Source organism: Manis pentadactyla, chromosome 3 (genome assembly GCF_030020395.1).
Source record: "Manis pentadactyla isolate mManPen7 chromosome 3, mManPen7.hap1, whole genome shotgun sequence".
Taxonomy (NCBI): Eukaryota; Metazoa; Chordata; class Mammalia; order Pholidota; family Manidae; genus Manis; species Manis pentadactyla.
In genome coordinates, this window is record NC_080021.1 from 212,491,828 (window position 1) to 212,506,487 (window position 14,660).

Below are 14,660 nucleotides of genomic sequence, written 5' to 3' on the forward strand. Positions count from 1 at the left end.
TCATTTCATGGTATTAATGAGAGGACCAAAAGGGATAGAGACTGGTAGCATTTAAAATGCTAAGAGCACAAAACAAAAGTATTACAAGGTCATCTCCTCATGCAAACCCAATCCCTTCTGAAATTTAGCCTGATTATATAATACAAGTATTCAACCTGCCAATTCCCAAAAGATATTAGTATGAGTCAATTACAACACCCACTCAGTCCAGCAATTTACCAGTAGACTTCAGATCAATAATCACAATGTGTACTGTACCTCCTACTTTGAACAGTGGGTACCAAAACTTCAGTGTTAAGGCAGATCGGATTCCAATCAGGCAGTCAAGAACTGTACAGAGTCCACAAATGTTTACACAGTAATTTTTTAAATGGCAAGTTGTTTAACTAAATACACTAAAATCCAGATTTTCAGCACCTCTTGGAAACAATCAGAAGATCCAGGGATACCAGGCCCACTTTCTCATACAGCAACAAGCAATGGGAGCTGCTACCTTTAGACTGCTCATACGCCTTCCAGTACACCAAGGTCTGTCCTACTCTTTATATTACATCATGGGTACTTGAGACGGAGATCCCTGAGATAGATGCTCAGAAGAAAACTAAGTTAATAAATATTTGTTTACTCTTTTTTTGGCCAATTTTTTCTGGTGTTATCACTCACCAGCTGTGTGACTCTTGGGTAACATACTTAACCACTAAGCATTAGGCTACTCATGGGGTAATTGGGGTAATACCACCTATCTCACAGAATCATGAAGATTGAAGGAAATGAGGTATGCAAAAGCATTTAGCAGTGACTAAAATATAAGTGCTCAATTATTTTAAATTTAACACAAGCTGAAATGTGGTAACTTTTGAGAGTCAAAGCTTCTCAAAAACTTTGAACTCACAGAAAACATAAGGTCAGGGTACATTCCAATGGGTAAAAAATGTAGTGTGATAGAACTCCTTGTCATAAAATAATTGGGTATCTACGGCTATATCCTAACAATAAGGCCTGTACATCAGAATAACAGATTCCAGCAAGCTCTCTTAGCCTGAAGTATCTATAAATCTATCAAACTACATGTTTCTAAAGTCTTCAGTTATGAGTCAACAAAACAAACCCCCACTAAAAAAAAAAAAGGAAATATATTTAACTTGACAGAAAAGGGATGAACTACTTGAGCACAGAGATCACATTCAGTCCTCATTATCCCTCCTGCCCAGCACAGTGACAGGCAGACTGAAGCTCCAGTTCAAGGGCTAGCCTCTTTCTGAAGCCTCTCCAGAGGGTCCCCACCCACACCACAAAGAAACATGGTGTAGTACTGAAGAGTGAAGATACCAAAGTCTAGCAGACAATCTCTACTCATAGCTCCAACAGCTGCATAAACTCAAGGAATTTATTTAACTTGTCTGTGCTCTACTTTCCTCATCTGTAACATCAGGATGCTAATAACACCTTCCTGTACAGGAATAAATGAGATAATGCATTTAACACAATGCTGGTACACTCTAAGAGCTCATTAGCTACCATTAGCAGTGTTCACTCTTTGTGCTCCGCAGTACCCTGTAGGGACTGCTACCTTAGTACCTACAGTTCACCTGCACACACGTGTCTCCCTCACTGAAATGTCAATCACTTCAGGCTGGGGACCTAGTTTTAGTCCTCCTTGCATCCCCAGGGTCTAACACTTTCCTTGGCACTGGCAAATGAATCATAGATGCTCAAAGTATTTATTAACTGGAAAAGTTATGAGCAGAAACTGAAATTTACCTCTTGCCAGACACTCACCCTCCAACTTTACCTCCCTGTATACCCACTAAAAGAACCAGCAGCTTGCTTTATTCAGCCTACTGGTCTACTCATCACTCTAAAACCACGCAACAGGTATTGTACCTTGGCACCTTACAGCTATCATTTTGGGGAAAACTTACCATACATCAGGCCGTTATTTACATTAGTTCACTAAATATTCACAACACTCCATGAAGTCAATATTACCCCCTTATCCTCAACAAATACTTGAAAAAAATAATGCTCAGAATTAAGAAACTTGCCAAATATATCAATGATACCTTAATAAAAAATTTTAAAAATCAACGATACCTTAATAAAAATTAAAAATTAAAAAATGCCATCCAGATTTAAAAAAAAAGAAATAAAGAAACAGGCCAAAGGTCACAGATCTAGTAAAAGTAGGGAGCAGGAACTGAATCCAGAGTCCATGGTTTTTCTCTACAGAGTGTCTCCCCACTCATATTCCATGTTGAGCTGACCCGTCTACCACCTTCTTGCCTTAGATCATGGTTTCACTACATTTAAAAGACTATCTGTACCATTCATTTTGACATTCATATTTCTTCTCCTGTACAGTTTTTTCCAATATGTACTTGCATATGGAGAGCTATAGTGTGAGAAAGAAGGCAAACAAAAAATGGAAAAAACACAGATGTAGGCATCAGACAGACCTGGATTTGAATCTGGGCTCTGTATTGTACCAGATGTGTAATTTATCCTGAGTCTTCCTAATCTGTAAACTGAAGTTAAAGTAATTAAACTAGAGAAACCTATACATAATATGCAATACATAGTAAACAATAAAGCTTAGTTAATCTCACATTATGAAGTATTGCCTGGCCATAGCACACTCCTCAAACCCCCTTCTGTGCTACTTACTGTATCACAGAAAGAACTCTCAGTGTATTTATCACTCTGTTGGAATTATTTCCTTTTTTTCCTCACTAAATTGAGCTCTGTGGGCAAAGATTAAGACATATATCTCTACATTGTCTAGCAAGTACCTGGTATATATCCATACTCCATAAATGTCTTCTAAGTGAAATAATTGTAGATATGATAATGAGTGTTTGTAGGATTCTAGAAAAGAAATCATTTTCAGTTGGGGTTGTCTTGAATTGGTTGAGGGATGCCAATTTCAGCTAGGCCTTGGGTATGGAAACAGAAAAGAAGAAATGGAGGCACAGAAAATGTCCTACAAAAAAAAAAACAATGGATAACAGAAGGTGCAAAGGTGATTTGAGGTCCTACTTATCTATTGCGAAGGATCAGGACAGGGTAATCAAGGAAGACGGCTTTTTTCAAGCATAGGTGGAAAGTTAGCGAGGACCCAGATCAGTGGGTGTATTAGAATGTGAGTGGAGTCTAGCATAACAGTAGTTAAAGATAGGAGCACAAAGCTGAACGAGAAAGGGGCCACCAGCAGGCTTGCAAATATTTAAAGTGAAAGATAAAAACAATTATCCAGTGCTTCATCAAGAACTCTATCAGCTTTTGCTGAGCACCTTGAGGGCTCACAGAATATCAGCAATAAAAGATGGTGCCTCTTTATCCTGCTCTAGTGGGTTTTTAAGTTAGTAATCCACCCCTTTTGCTTGTCAAAAATACAATGAAAATGTTGACTTTTTTTAACTGATGTGTGTAAAAACCTGTCTCGATTTGTTCACACCTGGGAGAAATTTTGAACTTTGCTGGTTCGGTTTGTAACAACGTGACGCTTTGCAAAGTACTAGGTACTACAATAGTCTTCAAGAATTACTTGAGTTTACTTCAGAATGAAATTCTAACCAATCTCTGGGTCAACTTTTGGGTCTCCAATTAAAGCAATACTCTTGTTTAAACTACACTCATTTTTTTTTAACCTTAAACAGATCTATAAGTCTCTGTACCACTCCTAACAAAAAGCTAAATCAAAGTTCCAAAACACTCCAGCAAAAAAAAAAAACAACAAAAACAGTTCTACTAGGCTGCTTACCCCTTCGGGGCAATCGGGGAGAACAGGCGCTAGGAAACAAAGACCACACAGATAGTGCTTTACAAAACTGAGTTTTCACGTTATGAAGATGAAGACGCCTAGATGTTGCAGAATGTAGAGCCAGAAACTGCAGGCGCTATTGGCTCAACAGTACCCTCCCCCCGCCCAACACTCCCAGGTCCGGTAGCGTCTCCTCTCCCAAATCATACGCCCAACTGTCAGGCTCACAGCAGCCTCCAGTTCTGGAAAGGGCCAGGAAACGAATGCTCACGAAAGACCTGAGCAAGGGCCGTGCAGGCTCCCCTCTCAGCAGTGCCGATGGAGGAGGAGTACGGAGGGCCGCGAGGCTCCTCGGGTAGTCTGGCAGAAGAGCAAGCCGGTGGGCCAGCGGCTAGGGCAACCTTTACCTGAAGCTGCTGCCACACTACGGGCCGGGTCGGCCCCGGGACACGTTCCTGAGCGGAGGGCCCAGCTTGCCGGCGCCTTCCAGCCCCTGCCCCGAGCTCCGCACTCTCGGAATTCTTGGGGACTGGCGCTTTCCCAGCCTGCTTAGCTGCCGCTTTCCCGGCTCGCCCTCATGTCAGTACCGGTAGCAGCCGCAGGCCGGCCAAGTAGCACCCTCGCTGCCTCGAACCGCGCCACAACCCGGAACAGCACCCCATGCACCGGAAGTCCCCGAACGGAAAGAAGCGGCTGGCCGGGAACGTAGTGCGCAAGCCCCAGAGCTGAGCGCTAGGAGCAAAGCCTTCCCGGGGGCGGGGCCGAACTGGAAGCCTTGCGCATGCGCTCCTCTTCCCGGATTCCCGGTTAAGCCTGGGTTAGAGTTTAGCTGCGAGTCGGGCGAAACACGCCAACCTCTGGAGATGTGTTGAGTTGAAATCAACGTTAGCGTTCTCCTTCGAATCTCCATGTCCTTCCTTCTCGCTTCCACGGAGAAAAGCCCTCAGATCATCCAGAAATGAGTGATGAGGCAACTTAGCCTTTGGGTGGGGAAAACCTGCCAGCTCAAACTTGCTGTGTATCCTAGGATAAGACACCTCCCCTCTCTGACGCTCGGTGCTCCCATCCACACCATAGTTCGCAGATGAGAGTATTGCTGTGAGAACCAATGGGATGATGCTTTAAAAACACTCAGTACAGTGTCTGACACACAATAAACGCTTAGTAAATGTTAGTAATTACTCTTCTTATCTGTAAAATTTAGATAATTATTTTTCTAAAGACACGCAGGGAGGTTTCCGCGAGATACGAAGACTGGCACAGAGCAGCATTTGCTTGTTGGCGGCCTCTCTCCCAGACGGAATCAGGTGAGGGGATGGAAGCCGCTTCTGTGAAGAGGAAGGAAGAACTCAGGCAGCACAATGATTTGCTGTCTCCTACCTGAGAGACGGTCCAGAAAGTTCTCTAAAAAATGCACCTTAGCAAAAGAAAAAAATACATCAAAGCTGCATTTCAGCCCTGGGGGATTCTTACCCAATTTAAAAATCATCAATAAATACACCATGGATCCTTCCCTATGTGTTCAAATATATGACTGATATCTTAGCTCATACCGAGGAGAATAATTCACCTCAACACCCAAAAGCGCTCCTGCACCCACCCACACACCACCACAGTTTCACTGGGGGCTTGTTGGAGGCGCTCTATCAAAACAAACGGTGTGAACAAGGTTGGATATTCAGTTTTCTGAGGTCAACAAGTTATCAGTCCCCTTCATTTTCACTGCTCTCCTGAGCTCCAATCTGAAGCACAGCAGCCTCAGAAACATAAAACTCAACCTATCTAAAACTGAAATCAACTGAACCCGCTAAGCTTTTACAGGTCTTAAGGACTGAATACCCAACTCTACTGCCTAAAAGCTTTATGACTCCATCTCTCCAAGGTGCCTCTCCAAATTTCCTTATCTGTAAAATGGGAATGACCAAAGCCCTAACTAACCTATTGGGTTGTTGTGAGGATTACTTAAGCTAATACACATAACACACACAGACTAGAGCCTGGCATGTAGCTAATATTTACATTAAAAAGTTTACCACTATTACTACACCTCAGTCAGTAAACAGGTACTTATTGACTACCTATGTATTAAGCCTATGCTTGGCACTGGAGAGTCAGTGAAAAGTCAGACAGGGACTCTTCCCTCATGAAGCTTATAGTCAGATTTGACCATGCTTTTGAAATAGCCACCATGGCAAGTTGGAGAGTTCCAGTGAAATAGGTAAGATTTCAAGGACCGTTTTGAGGGCCTCATTGAGAATGGGATTCTGAATTTATGGTTATACTAATATACAGTGTGGATAAAATTGTAACATTTCCAGATTATCTCCCCTGGCTTTAATGCATTTGCATATCCTCAGGGGTGGAGAGAAGCTCATCTCCATGTCAATGGGTAATTACCTGGGCAACTGAGGGCGTGTCTGAACCTGAGAGTTTAAGAGGAGGGACTGGCTTGCTTGCTGGCTTGCTTCTTCCAGAGCAAGGGAGAGAGCGGTGCTGGACTGCAGTTTGTAAGCAATAAATGGGTTTTGAACTTTATTTCTCCCTTTGACTAATTTCAGTTTTTAGAGGTATTTTGCCCCGGGATTTCTTCTCCCCAGACTTATAAACAGTTTTGTGTGATTTTTCACCATGGATAGTTTGAACAGTTAAGGTGCTGGTGCACAAGGAGTGAGCAGTTGTGTTAGACCAAGGAGTTTTGCCAGAGTCAAGGAGTTTAAGTTCCCATATTTTAAGAGTTTTAAAAACAAGAGGCTACAAAAATGGTTGCCGGGTAGGGTTAGAGAATCCCAGAAAGGCTCATGTTACTGGCCTGGAGGTGCCAGAATAGATGTAATGGAAGTCACAGATGCAGCAAGATGGAAAGATGGAAGTTATTTTCAGAGATGGATGTCTTAATGAGTAACCTCAGATGAAGAGCTCATGTGAGAGTGAGGTCCTGGCTGAAGTAGAATAGGGGGAAAAGCTATTGAAGATGAGATGGCCAAGGAACCAAGATGCCGACCTAAAAAGCTCCAGGAATGATGGACAGACGTAGGGTAAAAAGGATACTTCCCAAGCCATTCTCCAGCAGTGGAACACCACTGAGGAGGTAGGTAGATGAGGAAGAGAGAGGACAAGCCAATGGCATGGCTTAGCCTCCATGGAATGTGAGTTGTATCAGACAGTAGAGGTAGCATGAAAAAGCAAAGCATACATTAACCTATCTCCTGCTCCAGGGGTGTATGGGAATGGAACCATGACAGCTGACACACACAGAAAAATTATATTTTTATAGCAAGTTGATGGTGGTGGGCCAGGGACTGGCTGGGGAACTCCAGGAGACATGAGGGTGGAGGGACCAATACCTCAGCAGACGTATGACAATCAAGTTTCACAAACTTGAGTTTCAACTTGGAAAGAAGGCCATGATAGAGGATAGAGTTTCCTTTTCATATGGTCCCCAGGACTAGAAGAGAGGCAATGGACACCTACTAGCTGTGTGTCCTTTGATCGTTTATTTGCCTTCTCTATGTCTCAGTTTCCTCATCTACGTTGTAAGGATTCAGTGAGGCAATCTGTGGAGACTGCTTAGAACATTGCCTGGCATATGGGAAGCATGCTGCAAATGCCAGCTCTTATGACCTGGCACACCAAGATGGGCTGCAAGAATCAGTTCCCTTTATGCATTTGCTTTCCTAAATTCCTGCTCAAACATCAACTGACCTTTCCCTCTCCCCTCAGTAAATTCCTCCTCTTCTTCTCCTTCTCCTCCCCACCGCTCCTCTTTCTCTTTCTCCCTCTTCTCCTTCTTTATCTTTGTGCATGTGTGCACGTGTGTGTGTATTAAAACAAGACCATTTATTATTTCTCAAGATTTTGTGTGCTGGTGGTTGGTTCTTCTGCCAGCCTGGCCTTTCAGTCAGCTTGCAGCTGGAAGGGTTGGAAGGTTTAAGGCAGCTAGAGATGTTGACGAGGGCACCTTGGTTTTTTTCCTGGTGGTCTCTCTAATGGCTATTGTTCTTGGGTTTCTACATAACATAGTGGCAGTATTCTAAGATGATAAGCCCCAGTGTGCTTTCAAAAAAATTCTTTATATATATATGCATATATATATTTTTATTTTATATATATTGTTTATGTATTATCTACATCACTTTATATGTATATACATATATATATATGCTATTGTAACCATTTGTAAGTATATTCTATTCATTCTTGAAGACCCAGTTCACATACTGCTTCCTCCAGGAAGCATTCCCAGATCACCTCTCCCTAATAGGCCACATGAAGAGCTTCATTCTCTGTGTTCAACATTTATCACATTTCCTGTTGTTCTTTCAATACACATCCGTCTCCCTGACAAGCCTTAAGGAAAGGTACATTTCTTATATTTTTATATACTAAAAGCTTAAAACTCCATAAACACTTGGCAAAATGCACGTTAAATGAAACGGTACTCAAAACACACACATAAAATGAAGCAATTGGAAATCTTATTTTGTATAAACAGAATTTGCACATGGAAAGTACCACTTTGCCAAACCTATGACAACAAGCTGAGAGTAAACATAATAGGATGAAAGTAATGTTCTTTCAAGCCCTGCCAGAACTGTAGGAAAACGGAGGCACCTTCTAGTTTCCCTGCAAATGTATGTTTTTAATATTTTATATGTGTGAATGTATTTCCCTGCTATTTTCCCAGTTTTGGTTTTCTCTTCTTTTAAAAAATATATTTTCCTCCCACAAGCAAAACAGAGGTATTTATACCCCTATGGTACAAAGCAATCTCAGGAAAAGAGTAAATTAGGTGTCAAAAACCCACTCAGACTATTTTAAAGAAGTCCACAAGAAGTATACAATTTCAGAGCAATATAGCATTTTTTTTCAAATTAAAATAACATTTCAATGTGAAAGAATTTTTTCAAGCAAATGTTTTGCTTATAGTAAGGTGAGTTTGGTGGGTGGGAGGGAAGCACAAAATTAATCAACCAGAAAATCTTAAACATATCACTTTGCAGATACAATTTAAGTACAGATCAGTTCTGGGGGCCCTGCAGAGATTGTGGTTTTGTGCTGAATATTTCTAGTGAGTATCCCTTTTTAGTTATTTAGGGTGAAAATGAAACATCTGGCTAGTATTATTTAGTATCTCTCTGGCTACATTTATGTATAAATGTAGTCCCTTCCCCAAATGCAGACCTTATAACCAGCTTCTAATATAATCTTTTCTTGCTTTAAAGGTTAGCTAGTACTGTGAGTGCCTAAATTAATTGATGTTAACAGGATTTAGGATGTAAAAAAACAGACTCGTATGTTTTGTCAAATGCAACTTCTAAGAATGCATAATTAACAGTGTCTCCATTAATATACAGTATGTTCAACAGTGAGACACCGCTATCATAAATAAAGGTAGACATGGATAAATTTATAATTAAAAATGCATTAGAAATTACAAGCATAATTTATTTACTAATGTGCACTGGAATAAATTTTATGTGTAATATTTTAAAACAGGGCATTAATAAATAATAGTGAACATAAAATGTTTTTGCAGCTAAAAATATTTCAATAAATATTAGTAAGTTAAATGTGCTGCAGAATTATAATTGCTATGAAGTAAAGTTTATAGAATACAATCACAATGTAAAGGACTGTTTCTTGGGTGTATTCAAAATATCAGAAACAAATAACTGTTTTCTTTGATGCTGACAAGTAAGGTATTCAAAATAGAGTCTGCAAATGTTTTAAGAATAAAGGTTAGGACATCCCAGTAGTGAATCACTGATGATGGCTTGAGACAACCAAGATCCTACTGATCAAGTGCATTTACAGATTAGTGCATCCAAGCTATCCGCTTGATTGTTTGGCCCACACAAATTTGGAGACATTTCTCCCATCTGAGAACTCCTCTAGGACTCTTTTGAAACTTAAACTTACAAATTGACCTTAGCTTGCACTGTGTTTATGCTCTACCAAGGGCAAACAATGCCTGGGTGCCAGGCACTTTTATAAGTGCTCACATATTTTACTGACTCCATGATCTTAACCACTTTACCAACTCTATTATTTTAATCAATTTTTTCACTTTTTGAGTATTTACATCATGTTTTCAATGAGACTATCAGTCCCATAATGCACAGCAGTATCTGTTTGATGACTCTGAAAGGAAAGCTTATGTTTATGCATAGAGCTGTGTTTTTTTTCCCCAACGGTAATTGATTAAAAGTGATGAATGGCACCCATTACTGTTTGGGCCTTATTCTGTGCCTGGCACAGATATATCTAAATGGCTTTAATACCTAACCTAATTTAATCCTCACAACAATCCAATATATAGACATTGTTATTATTCCCATTTAACAAATGAGCAAACTGAACCTCAAAAATGTGAAGTCTCTTGCTCAGATCATACAACTAGTAACTGGCTGAACTAGAAGCCTCAAGTTCTACACCACCCCTAATAATAATCGGCAGCCCCTATTTCTAAAATAACCATGTCCTTTCTCAAAATCATGTTGCCCTCCAGCATCTCACAATCCTTTCAGCTAGGTTTTTTGGTCCCCATTGACATCTAATCTAAGTCCCTCCTGATCCATTTAAGATAATTCCCTCATGTCCTGTCCTCCATAGACAAGAGCTGATGTTTAAAACACATGAGCAATATCCCTTTAGATACTAGGAGGTGCCTATTAAATTCTCCACACTCTTCTTTTCTCCATGAATCAGTATAAGTAAACCCAATTCCTTTAGCCTTTTCTCACAGGGACACTTTCTAAGGCATTCTTCCTGAGCCACACTGCTAGAGAGTGGGCTCAGATTTTCCATATCTCAATTTATTATCATCACCTGCAAAAATTATGTATTAAGCATGCATACATGCATGTGATCTGTGCTGGAATTGCACAACCCATTAAAGCAAAAGTTGCCCTTGCTCTGAAGAAATATCTGGGTCTCCAAATAGTGTCTTTCTAAATCCCTTCTGTGACTCCACCATCTTCCCACCTCACCTACCTTACAGGGGGATGATGTCCTAAACTAGAAGTAACCTGAGGTGGGACATTTCAGTCATCATAGCATCCCTGATGACTGGCATACTAGGAACAAAATAGTAGATGTTCATTAAATACATGTATTACAGTGAATGAAGACTGTCAGCTGATAATCTGTCCTAGGCTAACATACTCCTCCACACACGTTGTGTGCCCCTAATTAGAATAATTTTCTCCACATCAATGGTCCAGACAATTGCAATGTGTGCTCAGTAGATATTTCCTGAATGACTATTAAACGAGGGGAGTGGTTGTTGAAAAAATGTGTGAATACTGTCATCCAAGTGACTTTGAGCAAAAACAGTGCCTACAACAATGATGAACAATACTAAGCTAGCTCAGAAATTAAAAAACAGCAGTCACAGAACAACAACGAAACCCAAAAAACTGGTGACCTAAGGCTAAAACCAGCCCACACAGTCTTAGCCTGCTAAAGGCTCTTCTGCTTCTCTTGAAAAATTGGAAAGATGTGGCATCATTGTGTCCACAGCCTACTTGTCAACAATCAGGTGAGTAGTGGCCACCCTCCTGCTGGTTGGAGGATGTGATGACGGCCAGGTAACAGCATTAATCAAAACATGTCTATAGCTTGCTGCTCATTTGTGAGATCTGAGTTTGAGCCCCTGATCTGGCTTCAGAAAATAGCCTAAGAATTTCTATTTCTACGTAACAGAGGTATTGATGATGAGGGAGAATAGTTAAGAAGGAAGCCTCAGAACGTGCTGTACCTGGGAGAGCCCGAACTGTCCAAGCCCTGAAGAGAGTGTATAATTTTCAGCAAAATATGGAGATTATACTAAGAAAGAGTTTTAGGGAATAATATAGAGTGAGGCTGTAAATTATTGATCTTGGTATTTCCCAGTTCTTTTGCCAAAATCTCAGCACAAAATGTTGCTTTGAATGAAATAAACTAATTCTAGCTTCAGCTCACCTGTGTGACTTTGCTAGAAAGACTTACATTGCCTCTTTCTGCCTCGGTTTCCCCTTTCATAGACTAGAAATTGAAAGAAGAGAGGGGATGCAAACTCAACAGTCCAAGCAGGTCTACTGATGAACCTGAGAGGGACCCCTCTGTCCAGGCCAGCAGAACAAAGGAAAAAGAGGGCCTCTAACAGGTCAAGAGGCTTTTTATGGCCAGGGCTTTGGGGGGCTCTTTGAGGGGAGGGGTCCGGGGAAGGGTGGGCTTGTGGCTTGCTGACGTGTCCTCTGGAGGATGCTTGTAGCCTAGGTAAGATGACACCTAGGTCCCTCTGAGATGGTGGGTGAGCTTATTCAAAAGGCGGTATTCAGGTCTGGATTCTATCAGAAATGATAACCTCTACTTGTCAGGGTCATGTGATGCCATTTCAATGAATTTAAAATGTTCTATATATATGGGCTGCAAAAGAGGGATAATTTTCTCAATAAATTAATATGGTTTGAAATACATGTTTGTCTTTCATACTCAGTAATACTAATTTTGAATTAAATAAATTTTCATTTTGAATAAAAAAGAAAGTCCATAGGTAACTTTATTTTTCCTGGAAAAATTAATTTTCTTGCCATAAGAGCATACCTAGTGTCAAGATCTTCGTTTCTTATACCATTCTCCAATAAAAGAAGTCAGGACTCCTTGGAGAAATGGTCGTTCTGGGCTGGAGCAGGAAATATGCAAGATGAATTTGAAGCATCTTGTAGTACCAGAAAGTAAGGAAGCAGCTGGAAGAACAAGCCTGCATTGATGTGGGTGTGTCCAAGGCACACAGAAGCCAACTGAAAGCCAATGGCCGAAGCAGAAAAATTTGAGCAACAAATAAAGTAATATTGAATTATATCTCAAAGCAAAAAATAAATATCTACTACTTCGGCCAGGTGATCAAGGATATTTTCAACAATAATAAGTCATGTTGCTAGTATGTAGTCTTGATATAATAGAATGAAAATGACACTTTACCTCTGTGGTCTTCCTCTCCCAAATCCATAACTTCCATCTAATCATGAGGAAAACATCAGATAAATCCACTTGAAGGGCAGCCTAAAGAAGACTTGACCAGTAAGTACTCTTCAAACAGGTAAGGTCATTAAGAACCCAGAGAAAGTCTGAGGAACTGGCCCAGTCACGGGGAGCTTAAGGGAGGACAACTATGAAATGTATCCTGATGGGATTCTGGAACAGAAAAGAAAATAAGTAAGGGAAATCAGAATAAACTATGGGCTTCAGTTAATAAACGAAACCACTTCTTATTAATAAACACACTCAACTAAACTCAACTTTAGTTGGTTCATTAATTATAACAAATGTACTATATTAAGATGTTAATCATAGGGGATACTGGGCATTGAAACTCTGTACCATCTTCTCAATCTTTCTGTAAATCTACAACTGTCCTACAAAATAGATTCTATTAAAATTATCTGAAAAAATTGCTCATCATTAACTTAAAAATTACTGCCATGAAAAACTGAGGTGTAGTTCTAGAAAGCTATACACATATAAAACAATGGGGTAAAACACATATTAATACACATATTACACATATTAAACAATGATAAAAGGTATTTAAAACACATATTAAACAATGATAAAAGGTATTTAAAAAGTAACACATGGAGTATGACACCATTTATGTTTTGAAAAATACACACATGTATACATAAATCTGTACATCTACATGCTATACATGCTTTGGCAGAAGCCGGGAGACATTCACAAACCACTACAGTGATTATCTCTAGGGATGGATGGGAGGGCACAGAAGTGTGCTCAAGGAGGACCTGGGCTTTATCTGTATTTTGGGGGAAAATACTGCAAAGAGAACATAGCTCAATTTTACTTGGGTAATCATAAGATACATAAGAACATAAACAAACTTATAAAATGAAAAGCTGCTGCCCTCCTCAGCCATAGAAACAGTGCCGGACTCCCCAGGATGGATCCCCAACTTTGTGCCTTGGGCTCTCCTCCCAGGGCCAGCACTGTAGTAGCCACAGGCCTTCCCTCGCTCAGGTCTTAACTGGCTGTGGCTCTATCCTTCCTCCTTAACCTTTGTCCTAAAGATTCCAGGATGTTTTGTGTGATTGTTGTGAAGAAACAAATATGAAAGCCTCACTAGCATTCAGTGAAAGTTTTACAAATGATTAGCTACCTAGATTTGTTTATATTTGCCTTCCTCTGCTTTCCTGGCTTGAGATGTTAAGAGTTTCTGACTCAGGAATGGTAATAATAATATTAGCCAACAGTTATTTATTCAACAACCAAATTTTTTGAGTACCTGGCTAGATACTGTATCTAGTTGGTAAGGATAGAATCAATGAACAAAACACACAAAACCCTTTAGACTCTAATTGAGAGAATGCTAATATTGAAAATATTTATAAGTAATACTTAAAATAAGCAAGTGATATGAATTATGGAGAAAAATAAGACAGGAAATGCTGGACTGAGTTACAATTTTAAGTGGGTAAGTTGGTCAAAGGTGACTCACTGATTGGTAACGTTTGAGCAAAAAGGTCGCTGTCTGGAGAAAGATAATCCTTAGGAAACTACTTTTTAAGTATGATGGCTTTGAATCCTTCTAATCGCCTTAGGAGGTAAGTATTCAAATGATTGCCATTGTACAGTTGAGGAAACTGAGATCTGGAGTAGTCATCTGTTCACAGTCACAGCTGGGAAGGGCAGAGCTGGATTTGAACCCTCTGAGCCTGGGCTCTTAATCAGGACGCTATGGTATAACAGATTAGCTTCTTTTCCATGTACTGATGTGGCAGCAGTTTAGATGCCATCTCCCTACTCTCCAGACCCTTGGGATGAACACTTCCGGCACTCCAGCTGGTGCTGCATAAACTGAGGTTGGCAAGCACACTCTATATCAGGAACCCCAAGCTGACCA

The 14,660-nt window shown here is 40.3% G+C and overlaps 1 protein-coding gene across 9 annotated transcripts in view; it reads right to left on the reverse strand.

Annotated features, from left to right (window-relative positions):
- MAPKAP1 (MAPK associated protein 1) overlaps positions 1 to 4,439 on the reverse strand; it is a 232,540-nt gene extending 228,101 nt beyond the window's left edge. For 5 of the 9 annotated variants that reach the window (XM_057499032.1, XM_057499029.1, XM_057499026.1 and 2 more), the window contains exon 1: positions 4,168 to 4,436. The gene's annotated coding sequence lies outside the window, so the exon portion shown is untranslated. Of the gene's footprint in view, positions 1 to 4,167 lie in introns of all 9 variants that reach the window. The other 4 variants (XM_057499031.1, XM_036913942.2, XM_057499030.1 and 1 more) reach the window with 3 other exon arrangements.
- Positions 4,440 to 14,660: the final 10,221 nt, after the last annotated feature.